The sequence below is a fragment of the Tupaia chinensis genome, unplaced genomic scaffold, assembly GCF_000334495.1.
Source record: "Tupaia chinensis unplaced genomic scaffold, TupChi_1.0 Scaffold000460_1, whole genome shotgun sequence".
NCBI classification, from domain to species: domain Eukaryota; kingdom Metazoa; phylum Chordata; class Mammalia; order Scandentia; family Tupaiidae; genus Tupaia; species Tupaia belangeri.
Window position 1 is genome coordinate 1,722,832 of NW_006159969.1, and position 14,926 is coordinate 1,737,757.

General features: G+C 39.7%; 1 protein-coding gene across 2 annotated transcripts in view; it reads right to left on the reverse strand.

The window, feature by feature from the left end:
* ANKIB1 (ankyrin repeat and IBR domain containing 1) overlaps positions 1 to 14,909 on the reverse strand; it is a 167,989-nt gene extending 153,080 nt beyond the window's left edge. For both annotated transcript variants that reach the window (XM_014590547.2, XM_006155542.3), the window contains exon 1: positions 14,562 to 14,909. The gene's annotated coding sequence lies outside the window, so the exon portion shown is untranslated. The remainder of the gene's footprint in view (positions 1 to 14,561) is intronic.
* Positions 14,910 to 14,926: the final 17 nt, after the last annotated feature.

Sequence of the window (14,926 nt, forward strand, 5' to 3'; positions counted from 1 at the left end):
GTACTGATTACACAAAAACACTAAATACTCAAAAATCAAATAGGACCAACTATTCTCAATGTAGGAGAAACATGTAAGAAAGTTGGTATTTCTTGGAGAATATGAAAGCTATGCTGTAAAGTTATAAGTCATGATATAAAGTCATCTAAAAGCAAGACACACACCAAAATATTACTATTAGGAAATACCACAGTAAGTGACGTATATCACAGAGAATTCAAGGATGCTTAATTATATCCCTAAATGATTCAGAAATGTAGAAACTACAATTTATGCCAGAAAAAGTATGTTGCACACACACACACAAAATCAGTAATTTCAAAAACAGTAAGAGAGGCATTGAATATACATTTTTTTCTCTTTCAGAGATTTTTGCAATAGGGTGCCTACACTTGTTGGAAAGAGAGAGAGAGAAAGTGAGAAACCACTCCCCTGGGGAAATGGCCACAACACAATCCCTTCTCCTCCATTTTCCTCTAGGGATTTTGGGTATGCACACACTTGCCCCACCTGAGTTTCAAGCTCCTAGGTCTGGGATTCGAACTATGGTCAGTCATGTGGGAGTCAAGGGATGTAACCACTATGACACCTGCTGGCCCTGAATATACTGATGATAAAAAAAGAGAGCAGGGCCAGCCTGTGGCAGGGTGGTTAAGGCAGCTGGATTCCACACAGCAGACCATGTGGGTGAAGACTACCCAGGTGCAGACCATCCAGGATTCAGCAGCTTGAAAAACATGCCAGATATGTGTGTCTATATGCCTCAAATCCCAAAAGGAGTAAGATATAAAAGAGAAGGAAATGTGACATGATCATTCCCCAAGGTGGGTGCTTTTTCACTCCACCCTCCTCTCCCTGCAAGCCCATGCGTTCTCTGGCAAAAGTTAGAAGAGGGGAGGAGAAAAAAGTAAAGAAAAGGAAAGAAGTAAAATAGCAGGCTGGAAGTTAACAGTAGTCTGCCTTTGAACCATATGAATTTCAGATGTACTTCTCAGAGGAAAGAGATTATTTTCAGCAGATAAAATAATAAATATGTGTACTGACTACCTATCATGTATGTGCTAGACATTATTCTCAGGATATGGGAATATAGCAGAAACAAAAAAACTAAAACTACTCTCACCACAGAAGTTTATACTCTATGTTCAATAATCTTAGGTATTTCTTTAAAAAATAATAAAGCCGGGACCAGCAGATGACGTAATGGCTTATGTTGCTGGACTTTGACATAGTGGCTTGAAACTCATGCAGTGCACATGTGAGTGCGTGCCCAAAATCCCAAAAGGAGAACAGAGGAGAAGGGACTGTTGCATGGCCATCCCTTATAGGAGGTGCTTTCTTACTTTCTGTCTCTCCAGTGAACACATGCACCCTATAGCAAAAATCTCTCTAAAATAGTAATAATAATAATAATAATAATGCCTGGAAGCAGAGAGAGAGTATAATTTTTAAAAGGTAATCAGAGGGGCCAGCAAGTGGCATAGTGATTAAGGCACTGGACTCCCACATGGTCGACCATGGTTCAAGTTCTGGACTCAGCAGCTTGAAACTCATGCCAGGTATGTGTGCATGCCCAAAACCTGGAGAGGAGACTAGAGAAGGGACTGTGGTGTGAACATCCCCGAGGAGGTGATCTCTCACTTTCTATCTCTATCTGTCTTTTTCAAGGGCATGCCCCCTATAGCAAAAATCTCTAAACAAACAAACAAACAAGATGATGGTTGGTCTAGCTATGGGAGGTAGCAGTGGAGGTGGTTAATAAGATTCTGGATATACTCTGAAGGTAGAGCAAACAAAATTTGCTGGCAGATTGAAAGTAGGAGTGACATCAGCAGGTGGCATGGTGGTTAAGGTGCTAGACTCCCACATGGCCAATTGCGTGAGATTTGAGTCCCAGACCTGGTAGCTAGAATATCATGATGGGCGCAAATGTGTCCAAAGTCACAGCAGGGAAATGAAGAAGAAAATATTGCAGTGTGGCTATTCCCCTGGGGGATGGTTTCTCATTTTCCCTCTCACTGTCTTTCTCCAGCAAGCACAGGTGCCCCCACAGCAAAAAACAAAACAAAACAAAACAAAATTTTAAAAAAGAAAGTAGGAAGGAGAAAAAATTAAAAGACAGTGATTCCAAAGTTCTTGGTCTGAGCACTTGGAAGGATGGTTATCACTATCCAGAAGGAAGATTGCAAGAACTGAGGTTTGAAGGGGATGGCAGAGCTCCCCTTGTATTTTAACAAGTTACACTAGATCTTTTTTCATTCCAACCTCTATATATCAAAAATGAAAAAAAGAACCTTAACATTAAAAAGAATGCTATCCAGCTATCTAATGACACAGTGTGCCATGCTGACATCTTGCCCGGCACTGCCCTATCAGTTCAATACTGTTTCCCAGAAACTAATCTCAAGACTATTCAATAAAACTGTTTCATTCACCAGTGGCAATTTTTCTAACATTCATGTTCTTGGTTACACTTCATCTAACACAGAAACCACCCAAGTTTAAAAAACATTCTTACTGTGCATTAGCTTTATTTCGTAAGAGTTCTGAGATAATACATAAGCAAAATAGATAATAAGTCAAGGGGAAATAAGTGCTATGGATGAAAGTACAGAAGATATGTACAGAAAAAATACAGGCTTTGGAGCCAGGAAAATCTTTTGGGTTCAAGTCTTAATTTCAGCTCTCACTTGCCCTCATTTTATAAGACAAAAGCCATAATATAAGTATATCCATAACACCTCACCTTATTGATACCTAGTCCTTATTTTAAAATATAAACTCTTTGAGAATAGGAACTGTTTTATACATCTCTATATTCTCCCACATCATATTTACATAAGTTTCCAATAAATGTTTAATTCTGGAATCTATTTTAATATATTAGATAAACTTCCTAATAGGTCCTTTTGCTTCCAAATCCCACCCCCAATTGTATTTCTTTACTATAACCAAAAGGCAAATCTAATCTGACTTTATCCAATTATACACACACACACACACACACACACACACACACGTATATACATATATATAAATATATTTTTAAAGATTTTTGCCATAGAGCATATACGCTCACCAGAGACAGTGAGAGGAAAAGTGAGAAATCACTCCTTGGGAGAACAGTCACACTACAATCCCTTCTCTTCCATTCTCCTGGAACTTGGGGACATACACACGTGGCCAGCACGATTTTCAAGACACTAGGTGCAGGATTGGATTTTCAAGACACTAGGTGCAGGATTGGCTATATGGGAGTCCAGTGCCTTTACTACCATGCCATTGGCAGGTCTAATCCAATTCCATTTTTAAATCTTCATAAGACTCCTAGCCCCAAGGAAAAGTCTCTGCCAAGACCAGCTTTTAATCTCTTCATAGCCTCTTGTAATTCACCTCCATCCACTGAACTCCTAAATCTCCTGGAATGTTCACCTTCCCTTGCCACTACAAACTCCTCCCAACAGGCTAACTCCTACTGGTCATTCAAGCTTCAATTTAAAAGCCATTTTCTCCATCAAGTTCTCTGATCACAGCTCCCCATCCCCCACCTAACTTAGATGCCCTGCTTTCCCAACTTGACAGTAAACTCAACTTACTATTTAAAATTATAATTAAATGTTTATCATCTTCCCCAATCATCTGTTCAACTTGAGGATAAGGATCATACCATATGTATACCCACTGTTTACCATAGTTACTGGCACATAAAATACCTTTCTTTAATGAGCATTATTTATGGAACATAATGACAAAGTCCTGTGTTCCCAACAACATTATTTTCCAATTTTAATATAATCATGTTTATATCCCTGTCAACATTTAAATAACAAAAACAGCTTTAAGAAAAACATGGCTGTCAATATACTAAAGAAAAAAATTTCTGGGGCCTTATTATGTAGACATATTTATTATGGAACAGAAACAAAATGAGAATATTTTTCAAAAAATGAAGATATTTCACAAGAACTTATTATTCTGGGGGCCTACTTTGTTTTGGGCCCATCCCCAGAGTTTCCAAACACTAAGCTGGATATGATCCTCAGTTCAAACAAAGAGAGTCATGAATGATTAAAGAAAAAACAAAAAGAAGCTGCTGCTCAGCCTGGAAAGCCATCTTGGGACCATAAAGTGATGAGCTTGATGACTAAACAGAAAGACAAATGAGCTCACATTCCTGATAGCACTGTAGAGCCATCCTCCCAGTCTGGATAGTCTGACTCTTAAATTTTTATTACTTAAAGAAAATAATCCACCTACTGTGTTGATATAATTTCTTTTTTAGATTTTGTGGCAGCTTAATGTGATTCCTACTTGACAGTAAAGATGAACTTAGAAGAAAGCTTAGGGAAAAGTTTTTATGAACTAAATAGGAGAGTGATATTCTCAATGCAGGAACATCAGAAGTCACAGGGAAAAGGACTGACATATATGATTACATGAAATACCAAAGAAAAATTTACAGTAAGTACACCATAAACTAAGACAAAAAAATAAAAGACTGACAAAGTTAAATGATTATATTCATAATAACTGGATCAGAAAGTACCAGCAAATGGTAAAGAAAAAATATGACACAAATAAATGAGTAAAGGGCCAGTAGAGGGAGTAGATATTAAGGTGGCTGGATCCCACATGGCTGACTACACAGTTCAAGTCCTGGACCCAGTGGCTTAAGAAACATGTCCAGTGCGTAAAGAAGGGAGTAAAGGCATCAATATGCAATTCATAGAAGCAAAAATCAAAGTGACCAAGAAGTATAAAATAGATGCTTAGTAAATAAGTAGTTAAGAAAATGCAGAATTAAGCACCATAGAAACTTTTTTTCACTTACTTTGTTGTCAAAGAAAAACAGTCACAGTTGAGTTTGAGAGGAAATAATTATTCTCCGACATTAATGGTGACAATAAGAACTATGTCAATATTTCTGGGGAAAAGCGGCATTATGTATTAAAACTAAATTAATATATACTATGTGCAAAGATTTATTGCAATAATATTCATAATGGAAGACTAGAGATAACCTAGATATCCAAATTGAAGATAGTTAATAGTTTCAGATATTATCTACTACAGGGTTTCAAACTTAGGGTCTCAAAACAGTAGGTTCTTGGGACCAGCAGTTGGCATAATGGCTATGTCGCTGGACTCACATGTAGCCAACTGCGGTTCGAGTCCCGGACCTGGTGGCTTAAACTCATGCCAGGTGCATGTGTGTGCATGCCCAAGACCCCAAGAAGAGAATGGAGGAGACGGGACTGCGGTGTGGCCATGCTCCCTTGGGGGGCGTGATTTCTCACTTTCTGTCTCTTTGTCTCTCTCTGTCTTTCTGGCGAGTGCACGTGCCCTATAGCAAAAACCTCTCCAAAACAAAAAACAATAAAACAAAAAATACAATAGGTTCTTTCTCACTACTCAGTAGGTTCACTGGCAGTTTCTCTGCTGGTCTCATCTCTGATTACTCTTTGGGTACATTCAGGTAATGGGTCAGCTGGGGTAGTGGATCCAAGATAACCCATTTATATGTCTGCTGGTTGGTGTTGTCAAATGAGGCATCTTGGTTCTCCTGTAAGGTACCTCTCATCCTCCTGGCTAGACCAGTTTCCTTACTGGCAGTTAACGAAAGAAAATTCCTTGAAGTCTCTGAAGTTCTTAGCTCTAGAACTCACAGATCACTTCTACCATACTGAATGGCCAAAGTCCCCAGGTCAGCCAAGACTCAACAGATGGAGAAATAGGGGCATCCCATAGCAGTGATTAAGCACTTCACAGAGGAAGTGGATCCCATGTGGCTAACCCAGGGTTCGAGTACTAGGCCTGGCAGCTTGAAAAAACACACTTGGCAGGCTCTTGCATGTGCCTGCCCAGGACCCTGACTGGATAGAGAACTGGAGGAACATTGTCATTGCGGCATGACAGGGCCCCACCGGACTATCCCTTCTCTGCCTCTCTCTCTCATTACATGAACATTTCCGCATTAACAAAAAAGTTGTAACAAAAAGTACTATCTCCATAGTACAGTAGTAGTTAAGTGCTATGAAAGTGCTATGTAAAGACATGCGAACATGCCCAAGACCCTGGTAGGAGGGAGAACAAAGAAAAAGCACTGCAGCATGACCAGCCACATTTGGGGAGGGGGGTTTCTCTCACTCTGTCTCCCCCTCACTCTTGTGTGCACACACACATGCTCTCTATTATGCATAAAACTTAAAAAGAATGACACTGCCTCTGGGTCTTAGGGCAGAAACAATTTTAAAATATAAAAAATAGGGACCAGCAGATGGTATAATGTAATAATGTAATGGCTCCCACAGAGTCAACAGCAGTTTGAGTCCTAGACCCAGAGGATTAAACCTGATGCCAGGTGCATGTATGTGTATGTGTGCATGCATGCTCAAGATCCTAACAGAAAGGAGGAAAAGGGATTGTGGCATGGTCATCCATCCTGGGGAGTGATTTCTTGTTTTCTGTCTCTCCAGTGAGCATACACACCCTATAGCAAAATTCTCTCTCTCAAAAATAAAAAATGTTATTATAACAAATAAATTAAGAAAACCAAGCGATGGATTAATAGATTCTGCCTCAGAAGAAGCAAGAAGCACACTGCAAAAGGGAATGTATAACAGAACGGGTTTATGATCACTAAACACTTTACCACACATAGGTAGGTACAGGTGTATAGGTGTGGGTGTGAGTGTGTCTTGATATATACACACAAAAATACTATGTAAGTTGTTACAAAGAATGTGGTAATGTTTATGTCCTCATATGGAAAGATTTTCAAGATGATAAGTAAAAGAAATCTACAACACTGAGGTGTAGAATATTTAATAAAGTTTGTTACCACTGTGTCAGCAAGTTATATATGCATGTATTTTATCACATATATGCATTTGTAAATCCCTGAAATATATTGTATTTAAAAATTAACTATAAACTGGGATAGACAAAGAAGTAAAAATGCTGGGTGGGAGTGAAGTCTTTTAAGAAGGCTAGCAGAGGGGAAGCAGCAGTTAGTGTAATGGCTATGTCGCTGGACTCCCACGTAGTCGACTGCAGTTCGCGTCCCGGACCCGGTGGCTTAAAACTCACGCCGGGCACGTGTGTGTGCGTGCCCAGGATCCTGAGAGGAGAATGGAGGAGAGGGGACTGCGGCGTGACCATCCCCCCCTGGGGGGGGGGATTTCGCGCTTTCTGTCTCTGTGTCTCTATGTCTGTCTGGCGAGCTCACGCACCCTATAGCGAAAATCTCTAAAAAAAAAAAAAGGCTAGCAGAGAGACCAGCAGATGGCATGACAGTTACTTTGCTGAACTTCCACATAGTGGACTGTGATTCGAGTCCCAGACCCAGAAGCTTAAAACTCATGCTGGACACGTGTGCGTGCGTGCCCAAGATCCTGAGAAGAGACGGGAGGAGAAGAGATAGTGGTATGGTCATCCCCTAGGGGTGATTTCTCATTTTCTGTCTTTCTGTCTCTGTCTCTCCAGTGTGTACACATGCCCTAGAGCAAAAATCTCTCAAAAAGAAGAAGACAAAAAAAGAAGGCCAGGAGAGGGTGTGGACCAATTAGCCTAGAAGAAAAGACAATGGTATTGGGTGAAGATAGGAATTTGTCCAGTTGCAGGCCCAGTGAAGGGCAGTAGATACACAAAGAGGTATAGGCCAGCATGCCCAACAAGCAATGATGCAAGGTGGTAAGAACAGGTGTAGGTAGAAGATGGTCTATGTGTCAGGGAGAATGTGAACACACTGAGCACATAAGTAAAACTGGAAAATGATAAACATACAGGCGAATATGAATTCAAGTTTCTTACTGCCAGAGAAAGCATTTACAAACATAATGGGAGTAGACTAGAAATCCTAGCATATTGAACTAAAACTGGAACTATGAGAACAACTTTATGATTTGATAAAATATACACATGAAAATAAATATGTATTATATATGTGTAACTATACAAACAATACATTCACTGTCCTAAACAGGTCCTCTAAAAGGGCTTGGAAGCAATAGGCACAATAAGGTCCCAAATATTTGTTTTTATATCCTATGTTTCCCAAAAATGAAACAAAACAAAAATAAGTCTCCTTGGAGAAATGGCTGATTTCAGGGCTTGCACAGGCAAAGCACAGGATGAACCAGGAACAGCTTGTTCTGCCAGAAGGTACTAAGGAAATGCACAATGAATGAGATAGGAGCTTGATAAATGGGGATAGGAGTCAAACTGAAGGGGATTCTATTGGCTGAATGAGGGACAATTTAAATAGCAAAATAAATATAATAGAAACAAATGACAATGTACTGAATAAGATCAAAATTTGAGTCTTCACTATTTCACTACTAAGTGGAAGAGAAAGTAGTAGTACCTACTGTAAAATACTGATACCTATAGAAGGAATATTGTGAATAAATATCATTTTGCAATCATCAGAAAAAAGGTCATTTAAGGGGAGAATATCAATAATATCCACTACTGCTAATGAGTGGAGATTTGATGAGAAACAAGATATTGGCATATTTCTGGAACCTATCTCCACAAATACTAATGAATTGCAAAGGAACACAAATATGATCTTTGTAACACCACTACCAGTGACATGGTTTGATACTGTCTGTCCCTAGATGCAATGCACTGACAAAAGGACAGCACTATTTTTGTGGTATTCCTTCCAGGAACACAGAACCTGGAGGTCAAGAGAAAATAGCACACATACTAGAATAGGGGTCATCATTCTGTAGAAAGTAGAGCCTGTACTTTCTAAAACTGTCAAGGACATGAAAGACAGAGAAACTGAAGCTGAAGAAATCTGAAGAAACATAAAATCTAATAGGATCTGGGACCAGAAGAGATATTGTTGGGGGGCCAGCAGGTGGCATGGTGGTTAAAGTGCTGGACTCCCAAGTGGTTGACCAAAGTTTGAGTGCCAGACCTGGCACCTTGAAAATCGTACTGGATACATATGAGTGCCCAAAATCCCAAGAAGAGAAGGAATTAAAATGTGGCCATCTCCCACTGAGAGGTGATTTCTCATTCTTCCTCTCACTCTCTGTTTCTGTCCAGTGAGTGCACATGCCCTATGGCAAAAATCTACAAAAACAAAACAAAACAAAAACAAAAACAAAACAACAACAACAAAAAGATATTGTTGAGATAGTTAATGAAACTCATACAGGTCCTCTGGACTAGACAGCAGTATTGTACCAATGCTGATTTTCTGATTTAGAGGGTGCATGTTGATACTTCAAGAAGTTGTGGAAAATGGATTTAAAATACAAGTTTATTTGGCACACACCCACACAAAAAGCACCTGAAATTCATGCATAGCTTTTTCATAATACACGTTTTCCATTAACTTTTTAAAAAAACATTTATTTATTTATTTTTTAAATTCCCAAAAGGTACATGTGCTCACCAGAGAGAAAGAGAAGACAGAATCCCTCAATGGGGCATGGCCACACTGCAATTTCCTTTTCTTGATTTCTACTTTCTAGAATTTAGGGCATGCATACATATATTTGGTTTGTTTTTCAAGCCCTCAATGCCAAGATTAGAACGTCAGTTGCCCATGTGGAATCTGGCTCCTTAAATCACTGAGCTACAGGGCTGGCCATCCATGACCTTCTTAAAGAAACCTGTATAAGAGAATGTTTTGTTTAAGAAATAAGAAATCATGGTACTTAGGGGCAATGGGGCATCATGTCTGCAGCTTGCTCTAAAATGTGTTTAGAAAAAAAAATAATGGGTATGTATGGATGCATGGGTAAATACATACATGTATGTATGTTTGGAGACAGAGACAAGGCAAACAATGAAAAAAATGGAGCAGAATTTTAACGATGGGGGATTTCTCGGTGAAGGAGATAAATGAGTTCTTTGTATTATTTTGGCATCTTTTCCATAAACTAATTTCAGGATTTCTTTAATCCAAAGTAAGGATACAATATAGAACACACAGTGCTAGAGTAAATACGAATCAGCTGTCTGAGGCCAGTCAACAGAATGAAAACCCTGGCTTAATATGTTTACTCACATATCTTCCTTTACCATACTCTAAGGGGATACACTGATAAGGAGGACAATGTTTTTATGCCTGTTGGGAAAACTGAGAGCATTCTCAGTGTTTTAAATAAGCTTTCTTTTCTCTTTATAGATTTAAATGGACATTTTATAGCTCAATGAGGAAAGGAAAGTTGACTTATTCATCTTTGTAGTCCCAGTATCTAAAACATTTACAATTTAGTCACTGTATGTCCTTGAACAGGAATTCTAGCCACAATATTGTTTCATTCAGAAAAATAAAGTGACTTGGGTATCAAGGATTTTGCTGCACTAAAAGGAAAGGTTGCATTTTTTTCATTGTTTGCCAAATTAAAATGTATGTCAGACTGAGGACAGAAAACTGTCAGAGATAACCTTTCTTAGGAACTAATTATCTGCCCTATGGTCCTAAAATGGAAGAATGTATAAGTTAAACTGAGATTTTTAAAGAGTTGAATAAATGTCACATGGCTCAATACTATACCCTTCCTGGAAAATATACACATTTTTTAGTACATTAAAAAGACTCTTGGTGGGACCAGCAGATGAAGTAATGGGTATGTCATTGCACTCCCATGTCACTGACCACAGTTCGAGTTCCCGACCCAGTGGCCTAAAACTCACATTGGGCATGTGTGCGTGTGTGCCCAAAATCCCAAGAGAAGAAAGGAGAAGGGACTGCAGCATGGCCATCCCCCTGGGGGAGGGGGGGTGAGGACAAGCTTTCTGTTCTCTTTGTCTCTCCAGTGAGCGCATGTACATATTGCAAAAAACTCTTTAAAAAAGGCTCAGACCAGCAGTTTGCATAATGGATATGTCACTGGTTTCCCATGTAGTCAACCATGGTATGAGCCCCGGATTCAGTGGCTTAAATTCATGCTGGGCACGTGTGCATGAGTGCCCAAGATCCTGAGACGAGAAGGGATTGTGGCATGGCCATCCCCCTGGGGAGTGATTTCTCACTTTCTGTCTCTCTGTCTCTGTCTTTCCGGCAAGTGCAAGCATCCTATAGCAAAAACTTCTCCAAGAAAAAAAAGTCCCAATGTTAAATTCAGGAGGAAAAAAAAAAAAGTTATATATAACTAAGGATCTAAGTTATAGTTAACCATATGAACTTCAGAATTATGTCTTTTCAAAGCTTTAAAAAACAACTGAACAGGGGCTGGCAGATGGCATAGTGGTTAAAAGCCTGGCCTCTCACATGGGCAGTCCTGGATCTAGTGGCTTGCTTTCTCACTGTCTCACTGTCTCTCTCTCTCTCTCTCTGAACAAACTGGAAAATAATAATAATAAATAAAGTTAAATAAAACAATAAAACCCCTAAATATTACATTTTGATAGTATATAATTATCAACATGAAAGATACTAATACCTTACAAAATTATTTTTTTAATTGAAGCGACATTAGATCATTCAAAACTGATGCGACTATACTGCTTCTTCCCTTAAGAATTACAAGCCAAATTTTTTCTAACATATTACAAGTAAAACATCATTTATCAATACTATAAACTAGAATCTGTATGTTTTTTAAATGGAAATAAAATACTTGTAAGTAATGTTCTAAACATTAATTGAGAAAAAAATATATAAAGCACTTAGCAAGGTAACCGGCACAAATTAAGCACTCACTAAATTGCATTTATAGTAGGATTTTTTTTTTTTTTAAGGTTTTTGCTATAGGGCACATGAGCTGGCCAGAGAGAGACAGAGAGAGATAGAAAGTGATGAGAAATCTCCTCTAGCGGGGAGGTCCACGCCCCAACCTCTTCACCCTACCTTCTCCTCTTGGGACTTTGGGCACATGCACTCGTGCCCAGCGTGAATTTCAAGCTACTGGATCCGGGACTTGAACTGCAGTTGGCCATGTGGGAGTCCAGCACCTTAACCACCATGCCACCTACTGGCCCCTATTGTGTTTATTTTTACAGAAAGGATGTGAAACAACTCTGGAATAAGATTAAGTGGCTTAAAAATCTGTTAGATAAAATCATAAGGGGAGATGAATAAATCACAGTCAAACATCTAGACTGGTGGATTCAAAGAGAAAAGGAATCTCTATTTACCCTTCTAGTTCCAGAATCTAACAAAGTGCCTGGCCCACAAGGTAAGTATTCAATAAACTTCTACAGAAATTAAGTGCATGTGAAATTAAATTATCTGGAAAAGAAAAAGAGGCAGTCTGAGATTGTCTGAAAATAAACTATGAGTCCAAAAATTACTATTCCCTAAGCAAGCCACTTTGAGAAAGAAATTAAAATACCGCAGCATTTTTAGAACAACACAAAGAAACTTCTCTCAGATGTGGTCTTTTTAATGATGACTTTAGTAATGACCCCAACTCTCAAATCCTTTTAGGTAAATGTATAATATATAAAATATTTGAAGAAATACTTTGAAATTTAGTCTGTATAAAGGGAGGAAATTATCCAAAGTATTGAGGAATCGTTCCTAACTTCTATTCAAGGAGAATGACATTAACTTAATCCATCCACTTATATTTAAAAATTAGTCTGAACTTTTCACCCTACAAGAAAATTGGAAATAGACATAATTCATTTTCAAGAGAGTAGGTATATATCTCAGAAAAGGAAGAGAAAAAAAAAAAAACTCTCTCAGAAACGGGTAATGACAAAAGAGTACAAAAAGTGGCTCACAAAACTTAACTCCTATGTCTCAGCCGCCAACTATTAAAGAGTCCTTGCTTATGACATAGACTGTACCATTTTCAAACTTTTTCATATGGTAAACTCAAAATTTTCAGTGCAGTGATCAAGGGAACAAGTGGAATATAACAATATGGTAGGATCTTCCCCAATCTACCCCAAGGAGAGAAAGGGATTCATGGACTTCTCATTTTTTAGACTTCTCCAAGTTATCCCACTCTTCTTCTTTGGAAATTAATCAATTTTACAGAAAGGAAAAGCAACACCTTTAATAATACAATAAATTCTGCACAGTGCTTGGCTTTTGTGCCAAGTACCTTTCCAGGGACAGTCTGAGTTACATCTCCTAAGCCTACTTCAAACTACAGTCTGTGAAGTTACAAATCAAGTAACAGCCCAAAATCAACAGCTGAAAGGAGGTCCTGGGAGGGGCAGTCATTGAATACTGTATAGCTATCTTTCTTAACAAAATAACTGTATTTTTCAGAAAAACAAAATACCAAAGCTACTAGTCTACATTACAGAGTAGTTTACAGAATAACAAAGAAACTGCAATATAAAGAATAAAATTATCATTTGCTTCCTGTTATGCCTGGGAAAAGTAGCAAGTGCATGAAGTCACATAAGAGCTATTGTCTAATTACTGACAGAATTAATGTTTTTTATTCTAATTTCTGGAAAGCTCTGTAGTAGTTTAAGAAGCAAACCAATTTTTAATAAGAAAAATGTCTAGTCCGAAATCTGGAAATACACATTAAAAGTATTCACGGTTGTTGGTTTTTTTTCACCCCACTAAGAAGCAGGAAGGTCAAAGGCACCAAAGTGTGTAACATCTGTAGTGGTTGATAACAAATCAGTTAAAAAAGGCTTTTCCTGGAATTAAGGATTGAAAATGCTATCAAATAAAATCCCACACTCTTTAAAAACCACCTTAATGTTAACATTGTTTTAAACCACTATATAAGTCTCCACTAACAAAGCAAAAGCTTCCAATACGAAAATATTCACATCATACACACACATTTTGTAGATTAAGTATGAGGTATAAATCAAAACACTAAAAATTATCCAAAGGTATCCAAAAGACACTATTAGAAAGATCAGAATTAAAGCTCTTTTGGTATGGGTCTTCATTTCAATACAAAATTGTTCAATATGCCATTCCGTATGAATATAACTTGAGACTAATTCTCAAAACCTCCTCAGGAGATGCTTTATTATAGCACTAGTTTCCAATTTCCTGAGAGTCAAACAGCAACGTACAAAAACAAAAACAAAAACAAAAAACAGCTTATACACAGTTAGAAAGGGAGAAATAAGGGTACAAGCGAGGGCCCAGTTCTTTTGTTTTTGGTGTCAGAGCTGCAAAAATAAGAGTTCACTGGAGCCATCTACACCTATCCCCACCCACCATAGCCCTGCGAAGCACTTTCACCCATCCGCTCAAAGACTCAAGCTCCGAAGATCGCAGAACCCGTGGCTTTCCACGTCTCAAAAGATGCGGGCGGGGGAGGCTGTGAGCTCAGGGGTACAGAGAGAGAGAAAAAAGGGAGGGTTCAGATCCTTTGAGGACAGAGGAACAAGGAGATGCATGGGGGTGGGGGGTGGGGTGGAGAGGATGGTACGCACCACAGAGACCCAAAGGCTTGCAAATCCTCAGGCAGAAAAGCCCGTGGGGCAGACAGAGCAAACGGCCTGTTCAAGGATGGAGACGGACAGACATGCTCCACAAGGGGAAGAGACAGGCACCGCGGTAGGAAACCAGGGAGGGCGTGAACTAGGCAGCTTAGAACTCGGAGCTCAAAAAAGGGTTGACACAGCCTCAAACAGACCCATACGGCGAAACTGAGACTTACAGTTACTTCTCCGGCTGAGGTTAAGGGTCGAGTAGACCCTGCAGGTCTGCAGTTCCGCGGTCGCCCCTGCCTCTAGCTCCGAGCCGGCGACCTCAGGTACCCTCCGCGCCCCACCCACCAAGGCAAGCGCCCCTTCCTTGCCAGTCCCGGTGCACCCGCTGGGCGGAGGCTCCTGGGGTCCAGGGTGGGCACTGGGGGTCAGCGGCGCGGCGGGAGCCGAAGCCGCCCGCCGCGAGGCTCAGACTGGGCTGGCGCCCCCCATCCCTCTCGGACCGCCGCGCCGCCTCACTCGGGGGAGGGGAAGAGGGGGCGGTGGCTCTTGCCTGCGCCTCGCGGTCACGGCCGGCTCATACTGCCGCCTTGCG